An 18,083-nucleotide genomic window follows, 5' to 3' on the forward strand; every position below is an offset into this window, starting at 1 on the left:
TGGGAACAAATAGGCATCTCAAAATTCTTGCTGACAGATGTGAAGAAAAGTTTACAGCGTTACAAAATGTGTCCCCGGATAGCCCACTGGTGGTGACCCCCTGACTGGGTGCTGCGGCAGCTTCACGGAGACTGGAGAAAGATGGAGCGCCACTCCCCACCCGCCGTTTTGTGGTACCAAGTACTTTCCGTAAGCACTTTTTTAAGCTGAAAGACAGACGTACACACCCGTCACCATTATTTAATTGGTTCCCCCTTCAGAATCATCTGTTTCTTTCTCTGTCTTGGCCCGTTTCTCCAAAAGCAGAATGTGATGAAAGGGAAGCCTCCTCCAAGAAGATGAAAAGACCCCTTGTTATGAAACATTGCATTTTCCATGGCTAAAGACTCTTCAGAACACAGGTAGGGCCCTGGGCAGTCTCCCTGGTGTTTGCCAAGCCCAAAGCCGCAGACTGTTGGAGGGGCAGAACATGAGCAATGCGGGAATGTGGGCTGAGGGGTTCCATGTTTAGACAGATGGCTTCCAGCCCTGTGTTGAGCCAGAGAAAGCAGGAGTCCACGCCTGGAGCACAGGCCCCTGGGGAGCAAGTGGAGACGTTTGCATCAACCCTGTGAGGTCATGGGGAGAGCCAGGCGTGAAGACAGCATTCTCAGTCATCATCACCCACAAAGTGTCACCAGGAAAGGAGAGAGGTTTTAGTCATAAACTGGATAAATGGCTTATTTTTCTTGACGGAGAGTATTTATGAGAATGAAGTCATATGAAAAGGGATATCAAAATAAGCAGTAGTGACAGATTAGTGTGGGTAGGAGTAGTAAAGGGGTGGTGGGCCTACTTCCTTGTTATCTCCTGACCACTGTGTGTTCTTGGTCTAGAGCTAGTTTCTTAACTCAGTTTTATTTCATGTGTCCACGTGGATCAATTGGTAATGGCTGCCTGGAATGAGGAAAAGAATCTAGTGATTGATTACTAATGTCTGCCCTGGGATGGGATAGAGGGGTAGCTGTATTAATGCCAGTTATTGGCCATCCCTGGCCCAGAATTCAACTTCCTTTAGGCTTTACTTCCCTCATCTTGAAATCCATGCCAACTAGAGTTGTATGAATTATTCTAAGCCTAAGGTGTAACTAATGAGAGTATTATACGAGGGTTATTGTGGTTGTATTAAATGCACTTGCTTATAATATCATTTTTAGCATTCAAGTCAGTCAAAGTATTCAATCTTTTACATTATGCATCATAACCCACTTGTTGTGCATTGGGATCTAGGGTGATAGTTGTCCTGGGCTTATGTTATCATTCATATAATGCAGTGGGACATGATACAGCCTTATGGGTTATAGGCTTTTTGGGCTGGAGTTTTATAGTGAAATGTCAAAGACTGAAACATTGCACAACTTACTATAAAAAAGGATGAAACGCTTGAAGCTGTCTTGGAAATCTGTGTCTGTCTATTTTCAAAACATGGGAAACGGGGCATTAGCGGTAAGTAATTATATGAGCCTACATTTTAAACAATTGCTTCGTAAAAAAATAAGCTTTTTGATTGCAAGATCTTCAAAAAAAAAAGTCCAGTCTCAAGGGTCTGGAATTTACCTAACTTTCTAACCACCCCTTATATTCAGGCAAGACTTCATATAAAGGGCTTCCAGAAGTATTCTGCACAATTTTCTTCTGCAAAGTTCCTAAAGCAGATTTGACAGTCTCCTTGAATAACCTATTACTAGGCAGATCCAAGTTTTCTGGGGCCTGGAGCTCATACAAATTTGGGGGTTCCTTTTAGAAAGAATGGATACAAAAAATCTCTTTTACAAATTTTGCATAAACATAAGACATGTAAACACATTACCAAGCCCTCTGCCAGGGTTTCAGAAGGGGCTTGTAGCCTTAACTTTATCAGCTCTGAAAAGTGAAACTTCATCAGCTTCGTACTCTTAGCAGTCAGTACTTTTGGCTCATTTCCTAATCCTGCTGGAATGGAGGAAATAGCTCCTTATACACTTATCTAAGGTAAGAAAGTATGTAATGGATTCCGATTTCCTGTATCACATTCTTCTAGGAATCACAGTCCAAGGGGTGAAAATGTGTGAGCGGGCACACTGAAAAATTGTGTTTAGAGGACTCCAGGCAAGATAGGATAGTCCTTCATACGCTGGCATGGAAACAAAGAGCAGTAGGAAGGTTTTCTTATGTTTCTCTTTTCTGTGATGAAATACTCTGGCCTCCCCAAATAACTAAACCTTTTATTAATTTTCTTTCCGTTTTTCTCTCGTTGCCTTTGGCCTCCCCTTGTCTCCTCGCCCTTTTCCTTTCTCCTTTCTTCTCCTCTGTCTGCTTCTTGGGTTTTCTCTTTTATTCTTTTCATCGTATCCATTCTTTTCTCTGCCCCCGCCAAATGCTCATGTCTTTCCTGTTTCTCCTTTTTATGCATCCTTCCCCCTTCCTTCTCCTTTAAGCTGTACATTTAAAAATTCCAAAATACCACAACCAAAATGTTGACTGCAGTCAAAAGCTAGGCTCATTGTTCCTGAATATCCTTTTCTTATTTGTACTTCATTTTTTTTAGCGATACTGAACAAACTCAAATAATTGTGAGCCCACCAAAGATCTGAAGACCTAGGAATTACCCAAGAACAGAGTAAGTGAAATAAGGTAGCACTCAGCCCCCAAAGTACAGATATTAGACGTGGACACATTTCTGGTCTCTTGAACTCCAAACAGAGGGTTAAATATTATTGAGACACAAAGAGGAAAAACAAATTCTGTTTTTAATTTTCTTCTTCCAGAAAGTACTTGCTTTCATTTTTTTCTCTAACTGGGTCTGCAGATGTCTTGTTTAGCTTTGCAAGTTTGAGTCCTTTCGAAGTCATCTTCGGAATATGAAAACAAATATATGTATGTATATGTATGATTGAAACATTCTGCTGAAACTGACACATTGTCACTGACTTAAAAAAGAAGTTATCTTCCCATTACGCAAATTAAAAAACATCGTTTTACTAAAATTTTAAAACATGAAATATTTCAAACCTCAGAAAATAATGCAGCAAACACCAAGAGAGCTCATCTATCAAACTGAGCAGATTTACTGTATTGTTTCTGATCTCTAATTTTTTTTTTAAAGGATAAGACATTTTGCATGTATAGTTAAAATAAATGCCTTCTGCATGCTCTCTCTCGCTTTCTTCCCACCTCAGAGTTAACCAGCGACTTGATGGCGGTGGGAACATTGTTTCATTCACTTTCTGATCTGGATGTTTTCTAGATTTGAATTTCATTAAGTTGTACCGAGCATTCATTTTTTTTCTTCTTTGCAAAAAAATGGCTTTAATACCTAGTGTTTATCCATCTGTTTTGGTTACAAATGTGAAGGTACAGAGCAAAACCACTGAAAAGAGACTGGTGATTGATTAATTAAATCAGTTAGAGATTCGATAATTAAATCATACATCCCATAAAAGATTTTTGAAGTGCACAGAGTTCTGGTTCACATTTTTGCAATAATGAGTGTTAAGGACATGTGATGGGTTAAAGATTGGCAATTATGATTCATCCAGTCCTGACACATTCTTGGTATTATTGTCAAAATCATAGATTAATGGGGAGCTGAGACCAGAACTGAGTTCTGACTCTATATTTGGCCAGTGAACCTTGGCATGACCTTGGGGAAGTCAACAGCTCTGTCTCTTGTACTATCATTGGTGAAGTATGGTTGAAATGAAATATTTTCTTCCCACAGAGGCATTTGGAACCTCTGAATAAAAGTTAACTGTATTCTATTCTAAAGATGGAAAAGAGACTAATATTGTTAAATAGAGAACAATGAACATATTATTAACTGGAGAACTTGCTTGTTGAAAATTGGGGAGAACAATCATTTGTTAGTTTAAATGAGGCTTTATATCTTAATTGCAGCCAAGACATATTATGCAAAATATTGAGAGACTGAAAAGGCCAAAAATATAAGACATATTGATGTAGGTTTGGAGTTCCAAGCACAACTAAGTTCTCAGTTTAGTGAAATGCCCCGAAGACCAGAGATTTAAAAGGCTGAATGAAAACAGGAAATGATTGTACTTATCAATATGAGAGTAAACATCACTCCATTAATAAATTTGATAATTATTTCTTTTTTTATCAACCTCACCTTCTAAAGTAGGTAATTCTTAAGTTCCTCTCTAGTACCCTGGCCTGCTTCTCTTTGGGCACATTACTCTTTGGATTCATAGTCGTGATAAATGCATTTGCACAAGATGTCGTGAGAGTTAACATTGTCACCAAAATGTTGGGATGAAAACAAAATTTGTTGCTATTATTTAATACTTTAATGACATAACAAGGATTTAAAAATGAATATTGCCATTTGAAACTTAACTAGTATGTATCTATGCTCCCCCCCCACTTTCTCTCTCTCTCTCTCTCTCTCTATGTATATATATACACTTCCTTTTACTTTTTTTAGTAGCAAGAACTCTTTTGGCATTTGTCTTAGTGACAACAGGTACCTGGAAATACAAGACCTGATTGTGCACTTTTAATCTCACCACCAGGCAGCTGAGCTACTGGGAGTGATACGGCTCTCAAGTTACAATCTTTGGCTCATGGTTTTCCTGAAATAAATCAAAAGGGCAAGTTAGTTATGTTTCCACCGTTACATAGAAGTATCAGTGCTCCGTGGACCACTGTGACTTGAATAACCAGGTCAAAACATAGAAACATATTAAAAAACATGAATTAATAGTTCAGCTTTTTAAAAAAGATTTATACCCTCAATATATTCTTTTTTGGTACATTTATAATATAACAGAGTGGATGATAAAAAAGATTTACCCACTGCCACTATTAAGCAAATGTATGCATTGAATGCCCAAATTCTTTTTAAGCAAGATGATATTTTCACATCAATTAAGTTATTTTCATTAGTTTAACTTTGAAACGATGTCTAAGAGCTGTTTTGATTTTCCCATTGTGCCAGCAACAGCTCCAACACAAAAATACATGGGGACGTATTTCTTGAAAGAAATGTTCAGAAATGTTAAGTATCTTTTGCTGAAGTTCTCAGAGTAACAAATTTATGATTTGGAACAAACTTTCATGTTAAAAGAAATCGCAAACTCAATGATTATCTCATCTAGGTCTATGGACATTTGGAAGTCAGTTAGCAATATGGAAATAGTAACAAAAATGGTTTTTAATTTTTAAAAAATCTTAGCGCATGTGATTTTTCTCAGCAGGAATCATTGTTCAGCATAGTCTAAAACCCACTGAAGGCAGCAGCATACAGCACTACATTGGGCAAGTTATTTAATTCTCCATATTTTGTTTCTTCTTTTATAAAATGAGAATAATACCAGTTCTTACTTCACAGATTTGTTGAGGGTGTTTAATGAACTAATATACGTTAAGCACCTGAAACAGTCGCTGGTATAAACTAAGCATTCAACGATTGTTCTCTATTATTATTAATAATAATATTGTTAAGAGTAGTCATGCAAAAAAACTGGTAACACAAAGACAATTTGGGCTCTTCCCTCTGTCAGTTTTAAAGGTTTCAAGTCTTAATTTAGAACCCTTCTTTACTTCTACTGAAGTCGAAAGCACTCAATCTAAGACTTCTTTTCTCTTGAAAAGATATGATTTTATACGTCAAAGAGAAGGATTATTCAAAGCCTAATTACAGTTTGGATGAAGGAGAATTGATGCCTTTAGGCAACTGGCATTTTTCTCTAAATGCCTACACTTTAAAAATGAAGTGTTAACTCTTTATCGTAGCATCCGCAGTTCCAGGCTAGTCTAAATAACGCAAACCTAGTTTCATTAATTTAGAAAAGACCCCATGAGGACAGTTGGTATGGTCGTACTAGAAACCTCAGGCTTTTATCACTACAGTACAAACTTTTATCGAAGTATCTCAGCAGCTACGATGCTAAAGGAAACAGTGGATTTCCAAGCTCTTGACTAGAAGGAGTGAGTGAACACTTATCTGCACTGTATTGATAAACTACATTTGCTAACAAAGCGTTTTCAGTATATGCTCTAATGAAACACAGGACTCTCTGCAGAAATTTGCTAAAATACCACCAATGATTTGCAAATAAATTTAAGCTTTCAGACACCTCTAACTCAGATCTCAGTTGGTTCTTGGAAAATGGTCACCAGTGAGGCTGTGCACTTTGGGGATTGTCTATAACTGTTTATGAGAAGTTATTCATGTTTTAAATAAAGCACATTTGTCTGATTTGTTGATGCAACAATTACTTTCTGTCTTTTGCTGTCAAACCTAAGGGCATCCATCTGGCAGGTCTCACAAGAAGCTGTTTACTGGCCCCTGGTGTCAACTGACAGCAGTCCAGAGGGCTCTTGGAGGGGAGAACTCTAGAGACCCACCAAGGGAAGGGCGGGCACGTGAACAGGGGAGGAGCTGAGTCTCAGAACACCCAGAGCAATAGCCAGAGTCCAGAAAAAAGCCCACTCTGATGCCGGGATGAAGGAAGACAGGGAACCCAAGGACCCAGAGGTGTGCCAAACCAGGAAATGGAAACCCACATGCAAGCCCTAAGCAGGGGCAGGGACTGGGACTGGACGGAGCTGTGGTCAGTGGTCCAGAGCCGAACAGAATCCAGGGAAGGGGATCTTTAACCACGTAACCTGCACTGCCAGGGGCTCTGTGTGTCTGTTTTCTCCAGTCCTCACACAATACAGATGGTAGATATTACGATCCCCATTGCATCACTTCATCCCAGTAGCCAGTAACACGGTCCAGTGCATCACTGGCTTAAAAATCACTGAGAAGAAATTCAGTAATATTCAAATCCATTTACTAATAAAACTCTAAATTTATATTAATAAAATGTTTATTTGTGGACGCAATAAACACTGCATACTTAAGAGTCACCATTGTACTTAGTGACAAAGTTGAAAGCAGCAGGACCTGAGGGCCTAGCCCACCAGCACTGCTTATCTTCCCGTGAGGTGGACTGTTAGCAACCACTAGTGAAGAAGAGGGAAAAAAAAATGGCAAACATAGAAAAGCATGAATTCATTTTACAAAAGATATAATTGCACGCTTAGAAAATTCAAGGATAGAAACCAAAAATTACTCATGGTAACTAAAAGCCAGAAAAAGAAAATCCACAAAGAACCCTTTAGCTTTATACGTGGCCTTGCTGCCTTTTCATCGCTGCATGGCATAACATATGCGGAATGGGGTACCGAAGAAATTAAATTTCAATAGAATATTGGGCCAGAAACTGTCAAAGGGTCACAGACTTTCAAATTAGTTAATAGAATCAGCCCATTCATTTACTAATTCATTCATTAACTCATTCTTTTATTATTTTTGTAGTTAAAACCACAGACCCTGTGTTGGGAGAGCGAGCCAGCTTCCAGGGTCCCTGCCCTCATGAAGTTCTCAGGCTATTGGAGGAGACCGACGTTGACTATGTTGTTACTATGAAGGTTGGTGAGTGCTGTCATGGGTGAGATGGTGCCAGTGCCCCAAACACTGGTGCAGAGTGGGTTCCGGAGATCATTTTTGTGTCGTACAAGAAAAACAGTTTTGTTAGTTTAGAGGTCTCGCTCATTTACTCAAACAAAACCAACCCAACAAAAAACTTCCTTTTATGCCTTGAATCTACTGGGGTAGCTTTACCAAGAGATAATATCGTAAGCGTTGCGTTTTCTTCATCTAACTGAGCTTCAGGTGACATTTGAATCCTTTAAAAGGACAGAGGTTTGTCATTGAGAATATGTGCAGGCGTATTCAGAGCTCTGAAAGGACTCCCTTAGGAGAAGCGACAGTGCTGAGCGATGTAGCATCATTGCAATAAATGTCAGATACCCCACAGGGACTGCTACGCAGTGGGCAGAGCTCCCTGTGCTGAATCAAGGCACATTGCAAACAGCAGTCTCCATACTTAAATACCGTCCCTTGTGTGGGAGAGCAGGCCCTGGCGGTGCAGAGGTCTTATCGAACCAGAATTTAGTACCTACCTGCTCTACTGCCTTCCTTTAAACACTGAACAATAATGATTTTCTTAAATATCCCCATTAGATTTGGGAACTGGGATCAGATGAAGTGGATTTGGGTCTCAGCCCAGCCTCAGACTGTAACCCAAAGGCAGATTTAATCTTTCTAAGCCTCTATTTTTTCCCAAAACACTTATTAAAGATTTCAATCAAAAGGCAGAGCTGAAAGACTGTTACTGTGAACAATCCCGTCACCTACACGCTACCATCCACCTTTGCTCTACTTCCTTCACCACGTGCCTGTGCACGCACACGAACCCCCATCCAACCATCAATCTATTTTATTTTTGATAGATTTCAAAGTAAGTTTCCAGAGACTAGTATATTTCCCCCCAAATACTTCAGCATATATATTGTTAACTACAATTGGATATTTGCTTCCAGTTTTTAATTTTTGATATAAAATGCACATACATTAAAAAGCATAAACCTTAAGTGTAGGAACCATCTTGTTTTAAAAGTGACCAAGTGGAGTGGAGAGCACCTGTCTCAAAGAGTTGCTGTGGGGATAACGTGAGCTAATGTGAAAAGTTCTTCGTAACTTATAAAGTGAGGTATCAAGGTGAGGCACTCTTTTTATAATTGCAATTAATACGATCATTATCCCTTTGATAAATACTGCTATTAGATGTGAAGCCAACTCCACGAGAGTGGCAATTTCAGTCAGACACATCACCTTAATGAGTATGAAGGCTATCACTGCCCCGGTGTTAATGCCAAGCAATCTGCACACGAGTGCTCACAGAATGCCGACATCCATCCCCGCAGACTGGGAAACTGTCTCTGTGCAGTGTCTGGAATATGTCTGGCCAAAGGATGATGGCAACGTTCCCCCTTCTTGATTCAATTACCATCACTGTATTGCCTTTTCCAAGCTACCTGGGTGGCCCCAGAGGCTGCCTATTGGTTTACGTTCATCTTTGAGTTCTATCACATTTTGTGAATGGTTGACCAGTCAGAATGCTACGTACGGGTCGGAGAGGGAGGTTGGTTTCCTGTCCTCTCTTAACAAAACCACCTATGGCACCAAAGGCTCAAATGTGGACATGTGTCAACCCAGTGCTGACATCCGGTGCCAGCTAATCCTCATTGTTCGTGTTGTAAATGATTAGGTTATATACAATGTATTTGGTTAATAACGTGATACTGTGGAGAAGCTTGGAGAGGGCTGGTCTGGAACTTGACCTGCCTGAAAATATTGAGCAGGTGTTGGAAGTTCATGACTAGATTCAGGTCATGGGAGAAAGTTTTGTCCAGGAGTGTGGACACAGCATGGCTGCAGAGAAGAGGTCATAGAAGCAAGTTGCCAGCATCAGAGCAGAAGGATTCCACAGGGAATAAAGAGGTTACAGCTACAAGTACACAGAACAGGGATTCTAGTTCTCATGTCACTGGTGGAAGGGGCTGAGATTTTTATTCTTCTTGCAAAGTAACAAGCTGGCCTGTCACACTTTCATGCATGTTGCCAGAAGACGTGAGACTCTCGGTCAGAGACAGAGGACTTCATTAAGACACAGCAAGCAGCATGAATTCAGGTTCACACGGGTTCCCTTTATTCCTCAAGTCCGACAGAGACAAGACAGAAAGAAAGAAATTCAGTCTTTGATAGCATATTTGATCTACTAATTTGAAACCTCGGGACTGCTCAATTTATGAGTTCTCTTGTTATGTGAAATCACAAAATGTCCTGATTGTTTAAGCCTTTTGAATTGAATTGAGTGGCCCATAAGCTGAAGCCGGGACTCGGGGATTGGCCAGTTAGGCTAGTCTAAGTGTGGGATGGTGGCAGCAGGGGAAAGAGAGGAATAGAAATATTTGGGCTACACTTTGGAGAATAAAACATTTGCTGTTGAATTGGATTTGGGAGTTAGTAAAGGGAGGAATCAAGCATGACTCCTTAGGTTTCCGGCTTAGGCTGCTGCGTGAATAATGCTGTCCTTTACTGACACAGGGAAAACCGGAGAGAAGCAGTTTCCCAGAGCCTGGAAATGAAGAGTGCCAGTGTAAATGGGAACATCTGGTTGGAGGGGGTCAGGAGGCACTGGAGGAGTGGAACTCAAAGGAGGGATCTGGGAAGGAGCTGTTATTATATACAAATGGTATTTAAAGGGCTTGATATTATTTAACGTTTATAATGGTACTTAACACCGTTTCTTACAGCCTAGGACCAGGCACCAAGGACTCCAATATTTAATGTTCGGGGAGAAAAGACAAGGCGAGAGAGACAGGTAGGCAGAGACAGAGAGACAGAGAACAGAGACAGTAGAGAGACTGTCTGTTTTATAAAGTTTCCTCTGACTGCCCTGGAAAACAGATTCCAGGGAACAAGACAGGACACGGGAGATCTGTTTGGAGGCCACTTCAGTACTTTAGGCAAGAGAGGATGATGGCTTAGACTGGGGTGATGGTACTGAGGGTAGAGAAGGGGCCAGACTCAAGATATATCTCGGGGGTAGAACCTGGAGATACTGATGATTGTTTGGAACTGTGAGTGAGACTGAGATGAAGGAGACAGAGAAATCCAGGATGATTCCCAGTTTCGACCTCAGCAAGTGGTAGATGGTTGTGCCGCTTCCAAAGATGAGAAAGATCAGGAGAGAGACTGGTTTAGGATGCCAATCAAGACTCTGTTCTGGACATTAGACATTTACACAGAGATACCTAGTGGACAAATGGATATGTTAGATGCACACACATGTGCTGGTGGTGACAGGCATGTATTAACTTCTTGTGTCTGTTGTAAGTAATTACCCCAAACTTGGGTGGCTTAAAATAGTATCTATCTTCTCATCGTTTTAGATGTCAGGAGTCCCCATTCAGTTTCACTAGGTTGGAATCAAGCTGTCAGCAGGGCTATGATCCCTCCAGAAGCTCGAGGGGAGAGTCTGTTCCTTGCCTCTCCCAGCCTCTGATGGCCAGTGTTCCCTGTCTGTGGCCACATCACTCCAGTCGCTCCCTCTGTGGTCATGTTGCCTTCTCCTCTTCTGTGGTCTATCTTCTACTTCTTTCCTGCAGGAGACTTGTGGTTGCACAGGTTCCACCCAGATAATCCAGGTTAATCTCCCCAACTCAAAACCCTTCATTTAATCACATCTAGGAAGTTTTTTTTGGTTTTTTTTTTTTTTTTTTTTGGCCATATTAGGTTACATTCACAGGTTGTAGGGGTTAGAATGTGGATATCTTTTGGGGCGGGGCATTATTCAGCCTGCCAAAATATACATATTCAGATACATAGACACACAGTTCCTGACCTCTAAGGGTAAGAATATACATCCCACCTTGCTCAGAGAATTGTCTCTGGACGCCCAGCCCAGATGTGTCCTCTACCTGTCCTGATGTTCTGTGACACCTAAAGCTCTCGTCCTTGGTCTTTCACTCCATCCTGTTTGTCCTGCAGTAAATATTTTCTGTTTGAATGAGGTTCATTATCTAACCAACTTCCACTGTTTGTTCACTGCTGTACTCCAGTGCCTCGGACAGTTCCTGGCATATAGTAGGTGCTCAATGAATGTTGGTTGATTGAATGAATGAATGAATGAATGAGGAGATGTCTCTGAACGGGCAGACATGTACTTGATACTTGAGTTCATGTGATGCTGATTTCATGGAACTTACATCTAGCAAGTGATGCTGGAGTCCTTTGTTTATAATAATAAGTCAGTGTCTAGCCATGTGGCTTTGAAGACAAGTGCTAACGTTCTCTGGAACCTGGCCACGTTACATCAGTTCACTAATGCCCAGCAGTGAATGAATCATTTTAGATTCATATTTCCAAGGAAGTGAATCCATTTGGGGATGCGCTGAATTACTATTTTCTATCAGAAGTGTCCCTCCAGTTCTCACGTCTTTGCAGAACGAGGTTGATGAGGGATTTCTTGGTCTCAGCCGCGCAGCCCAGGTTATCCACTCCTTTACTTTCACAGGTTCTTTGCTGATCTTTGATCCTTTAGGTCACATCTTGTTCTGGAAGGAAATTCTATTCTCAAGTGCCTCGGTGACGTGGGCATTCATGGTCCCAGTAGAGCTTTTTGTTGTTTGTTTTAATCACACTTTTCCAACAACAATAACAAATAAAAATACATTCAAGGAAAAGAGAGTTACTTCTTTTTCACACTCTGCTATTTTTTGGCCACTTTTGAAAAAACACTCATTTGGTAACTTACCTAGCAAGCTAGGAGACTAGCAAAGTGGTAAGATAGCTCCTGTCCGCTTTTGTTTAAAATGTAACCTAGAGGAGAAAATTAAAATTCTGAGAAAACACCTAACACAATAAGGAAAATTAAGCATTCTGCTGCAAAATTAAATATAACATACATCTCAAAAATTTCAAATTATGCCTCCTGGGATACCCAATTTAGGCTACCAAAACATGGCAATTGTTTCTGAATTGCTTTCAAACTTGCGGACAGATTTAGGCATTGCAGCAAACATATAAATAAATGTATCTGTGCAAAGGGCATTCATGAATTGTTTGTTCTTCAAATAAAATGCCAATGTATGTTAAGAAGAGAGGATCGCTTAGAAAAATATTATGCCGCTATGGAAATTGATAATCCACATGTGGTGTCAGCATCAGGGTCTTTTTAAAACACAGTATCTAAAACTAGGTGAACAGAAAAAGAAGCAAAGTAGCACCAAGGGAATGTCTTCATATTAAAGGAGGAACAGAACTGTGGAAAGAAAGACTTATTTAAATAAGCAGTAAATAAAACTTCCGCATCATTACCTCAAAAGAGTATCTTCAAGAGCAGAAATATGTAGTTTTCACCGTCTTCATCCTCGTTATCAGCAGCAGCAGCATCAAAAACCCTCAAGAGCATTTAGCATCAATGAAAACATGGCACTATTAAAAGGGAATTTCATAGTTTTCCAGGAGCTAATATTTTAAAAGTAAATCACTCTTAAATATCTACACGGTGAAATCATCCTGATGTCTACTTAAGTTAAAAGACAGGCTGATGTAGAAGAGTTATAGAAATTCTCATTTAAAAAAACAAATCATGTATGGGAATTTTCTGGGCTATCGTCTTAAGTTTTTTAGTTAATCTAAAAGTCTTCTAAAAAAAATTGTGTGTTTTTTAAAAACCTTCAGTCTCCATACGTGGTGGATGTGACTAAAATTGGGTGTGGGTGGGAACAGGAAACTTCACAGAAGTGCATGAAGACAGGGAGGCAGGAAAGTCCTTGAGTTCTCGCATAAGCAATCCGTTAAAGCCTGATGGAGAAAAACAGGACTTTCACAGCAGTCTGAAGGATGGAACTGTGATGGTTGGAGAGGAGTGAATTTGTTGTAGCCACGTGGGTTTACTTTGAAGGAAGGCTCACAGGCAGCAGGGAGTTGCCTGGACGATGGAGCTTCTGCAGAGCTTAGTACGAGGTAATACAGAGACCTGAGAAGAAAACCCAGGGTAAAGAAATCCTGCTTCCTAGCAACCAACAGTGACCTTTTGGAGTTAGTAAATCGTAAGTCCATTTCAACACTGTGAACTAGTGTATCACAATTGATGAACTAAATGAAAATGTATTTATTTCTTAATTACAAGATCATAAGGGGACTTAACATTTCTAATTGCCCTGACCTTCTGAACAGTTTGACTAGCTTTAAGTGGAGCCTGGTTTTAGAGAGCAGACCAATGTCTGTGCTAAAATTATCTGTTTATGCAACTGGAGAGAGCTAGATGCAGCAGGAGCTGTGAAGGAAGAGCTGAAAAGGTTTGCCAGGACACAGTATCTGGTTGAGAGGACAGAAGTCTATCTCACACCTTATTCCAATACAAATTCCAGATTAATTAATAATTTCGATGTGAAATGGAAAGAAGACAAATATTAGATTTAAAAAATCAGTATATGATCTTTGGAATGCAGAAGCACTGTTTGAGCATATGAAAAGCAAATACAATTTTAAAACAATCAATAGTTTTTATCATTTTTAGTGTGAATAGCCTAAACAACGTTTTTAGGCTTAGAGCACTGGAAAAAATATTTGTTGCATATATGTCAGATAAAAGGTTAAGACCCTTCATATATAATGAGTTCTTAAAAATCAATGATAAATAAGTAAGTGCACCAAAAGGAAAGCGGCAAAGACATGAATGAGCACTACCCAAAGAAGGAATACAGATGGTTAGTACAGTCTGACACAACCTTTACTCTTACTACAACACAAAGAATTTCAAATGAAGGCAAGAATAAGGTACAGAGTCTCCTCTATTAATTGGTAAAGATTAAAAATGCTAATACCCAGTGCTGGCGAGGGTGTAGGGAACTGAGCCAAAAATGGTGGCAGAAGTATAGATTCATCTTTCTAGAGGACAATTTGGCAACTTTATTAAAAATATTTAATATTTATTAAAAACACTCCTTTTGTCAATGGAATTCCAACTACAAGAATGAGGATGAAGATATAAGCATATTCATCTCAGGATTTTTATGTTAAAAAAATTGTAACATCTGAGCAGTTACAATCTGAACAGCTTTCCAACTTTACGAGAATTGAGAAATGAGGTAAGTAAATTATATACCTTATATAGCCATTAAAAATTATATTGTAGACTATTAACATGGGCAAATGTTCAGGCTATGTTGTTTAAAGGCAAAATAGCAGATTTTGAAACTGTGCATTATATGATCTTATCACTGTAAAAAATGTTCTGTACACATGGAGAAACTGCAGAAGAACAAACAATAACATGTTAATGAGAACTATCTTTTGTTGCTAGGATTCTAGGTAATATTAAGCAATTGGATTGCAATGTTCTTTACACATTGCCAGCAAAACCTGCTTTTGTCACCTTTCGTGTGAGTTGGTAATAGAATTTTGAGTCGGTATTATCTTGTTGGCAGACACTGAATCAAGGACAAAACTTAGGTGGGACAGCTAGCATGATAAATGGGAATTAAATGACAAAATGATGTGTTAATGGAATAATCTGAAATCATTCTGCGTAGCTTAACATGAGACTTTTGGAGCAAAAAAAAAAAAAAAAAAAAGGAAGGTATGAGAAGTGTAGCTGTGCTGGTGGCAATCCCTGCTGTGGTTTGGATCCGCTCCTTTGGTAGACTTCTCAGGAATGCATTTGCATCGAGTCCTGAGCAGCCTCTGGGAAGGAGCCTCTCAGGTCAAGCCTCATAGCAAAGCATCAGAGCGAGAGGCTAAGTGGTTCTGTTGTCCTCCTGCCTGTCATTCACATGTGTCCCAGGACAACCCTCCAGGATTTCCTGAGTCCTGGGAGGGGAACTGATTCCTTTAAAAAAAAAAAAAAAAATGGCGAACCATCAGGACTCAGTACGCAGCCTTGGTACCAGTCTTGTAGAAAGTAACCCCAAAGGAGAGAAAGGCACCCCGCCAACTGGCTCAGCTTGTAGCTCATGGACCTGCACCATCCTGCGCAAAAGCACGGTGGCGCCCCTGAGCCGTGCCCCACAGCCTCACCTCTCAGATGGACCCTGGCCGGGTGCTTATGCCCTGACAGCTTCAAATGAGTTCTGACCAGCTTTTAGTGGGGAATGCCGTGGGAAGGGAAATTGGAGTCTGGGATACTACTGAGACCCAGATAATGCTAACGTGGAACTGGAGTCTCTTTTTGGTCCAGTGGTTTTTAAATTTTTCTTTTTAACAGTAAGATAACTTTTTGTGAATTAAAGATTATGTATAACCCGAAGTGTAGTATCAATAAGACAGAACTGATTGACATAGGGAGGGGCCAGACACCCAGCTACTCCACGTCACCCCCTCTCTAAGCTCGGGGTGCTTCCTGGAACCACCAGGGCCAATGACCACAGATACATCCAACTTCCAGGGATGCGCAGTGGCTTGGGCAAGTGAGCAGCAGCAGAGTGAAGGCTGGATTCCAGACCTCCTTCCCCTGGGGTGTTTCTCCCCCCACATCACCTCCTGCACCACCGCAGTAGAACTTCTTCCCTAAAACACCGAAGGTGTGTTAACTAACCTTCTGGTGGTAAATATTCCACAGCATCTATGTGTATCAAACCATCACACTGTACACCTTAAACTTACACAATGTTATACGTCAATTATATCTCAAGAAAGCTGGGAAAAACAGAAACTGAAAAAGCAACAGAAAAAGCCAGAGAAAACGTCCAAGGTGCCGCTTTTAGGAGAAACAGTCTAAATCCTGCACATAGCAAGGGAGAGGAACAGAGTAGGTGTCCCATGGCGGGATGGCCCTGGGGCAGACACGACAAGCTACAGAAACCCCGTGGTAAAGCCACACAGTGCCTTGACACACCTGCCTGGGGCCCCGGGACAGTGCAGCAGAGACCTCCCTCAGGCCGCTTCCCGGAGGGCGTGAAGGGGCCCTGATCCGAGTGGGTTCTCCGCGGGCGTCCCCTCCTGCTGACATCCTTCAATGTGGCTTGAATCTGCCGGTCTTCCAAGGTCACTGCGGGCCTCTGAGGGAGCCTTTGATTTCCCATGTAAGGGAATTCCCACTGGCTGATTAAATATTTTTATATTTTATCGCTTTCCTGCAGCCAGCAGCTTTTGGCATGCAGGGTATTTTTATGAATGTTAGAAGTAAATATTATGGGGTCAGTCACAGAGACGAACATGGGCTCGCAAGCCTGGGGCTGGAAGATATTAGGCTCCACTGGAAAAAAAGAGTGGGACTAGAAAAAGCAAAGTATTGAGATCTTCAAAATACTTGTCAAAGCGCTGTAGCTCTGCACTGTGCCTCCAACGTCCAGCGCCAACAGAATTAAACCAATAAAAGCAAACTGACTTTAAGCAATATATCTGGATATCCAAGGGGGTTACGTGCTTTTGCTGTGAGTTTGGGGCATTTGTTAGAAGAAAGAGAGTAAGTTGGGTTACACTTTCACATTAATATCCGTCTCTTTTGATTTCCAGACTGAAGCTGACCCTTCCAGGGCCTTCCACGAGGCACAGCAGACAGCACCCTAAGATGCCAAGCCACTACTCAGGGTTTCCATGGGTGCTGGGCCACTTTCGGTCAAAATGTCCCTTAATACCCCCAAAATAAATAACGTGTGGGCTCTGGTGGTGTTACACTCCAGTGCCCTTTTCAGTAGTGAAGTCTCAGGGAGCCGCTTGGGAGCTGAGGTCAGGAAAGTCCTCCTCGATGCTGGCTGACTCACTGCAGGAAACCGACTCCTTCCTAGGAGACCGCTAAACCTCAGGAGGGGCTGGGAATCCCGGGAGCCCACGTGGGCTGCAGTGCTCAGCAGTTCCAATGTGGCACCTGCCTTAAGACCCCCCCAAGCATCTTTTCCACTCTTCTCTCAGCGCCCACAGTCCTTGGCACAGCTCAGAACGAATGGGAGAGGCATATCAGCAAACACGTTTGATGTGATTTGCTGCGCTCTCTCTGCTCACTCGCTCTCACTCCACCTACTCTCAGTGGTTTGCTGTTTGCCCCGGTGCTACCGTTAAGTCTAAACTTATCTGAGCCCAAATCATTTCACAATTTTTCTAACTAACTCCGGTGCGTTTATTCAACACTCCCACAAATTTTCTTCCCTTTCAAGGTGCTTTCAACACTATTTATTGTCATCTTTAAATTTAAAAGCTTAGCCTAAACCCAGATAATTAACAAAGTCTTAGTGCCAGGCATATAGCAGGCAGTCAATACACATATTGGCAGGAATGCAGAGAGGAAGAGAAGGAGGGAGGGAGGGAGGGTCGTCCTGGAGCACAGCCTGCATTCCTCTAAGATGATTTTGAAACACCTGGTGAACATCCTGATTGAAGGTGGGACCTGGTACAGCCAAGGTAAGCACCCTCGTCTAACACAGAGGTGCAGTGGAGATAACATGACAGAAGGGCATGGCAGGAGGAAAAGTGGTGAAAGGTCAGATTGGGTATGAGCAGGGCTTGGGGGCGGGGAGAACGGTGCTAATGCTGACCCGGCTCCCGGGAGGAAGGCGAGCCAAACATCCTGCCACACCCCACAGCACCCATCTCTGTGCTCCGTAGGATCCCCCATAAGCTCTGTTTGGGAAACACGGGTATAGATTAGGGTATCCCTTCAAGGTGATCCAAATGGAATGAAAATCCTCCTGGAGTCTAGTCATCT

At 41.3% G+C, this 18,083-nt stretch overlaps 1 long non-coding RNA gene across 1 annotated transcript; it reads right to left on the minus strand.

Moving 5' to 3' along the window:
• Window positions 1–6,996: 6,996 nt before the first annotated feature.
• On the minus strand, window positions 6,997–12,882 carry LOC141579753 (uncharacterized). Its single transcript, XR_012511675.1, has 3 exons — window positions 12,755–12,882; window positions 12,192–12,256; window positions 6,997–12,077 (listed from the first exon to the last, which is right to left on the minus strand). It is a non-coding gene; the product is annotated as an uncharacterized LOC141579753 (long non-coding RNA).
• Between the last annotated feature and the right edge of the window lie 5,201 nt (window positions 12,883–18,083).

Source organism: Camelus bactrianus, chromosome 14, assembly GCF_048773025.1.
Source record: "Camelus bactrianus isolate YW-2024 breed Bactrian camel chromosome 14, ASM4877302v1, whole genome shotgun sequence".
Classification (NCBI taxonomy): Eukaryota; Metazoa; Chordata; class Mammalia; order Artiodactyla; family Camelidae; genus Camelus; species Camelus bactrianus.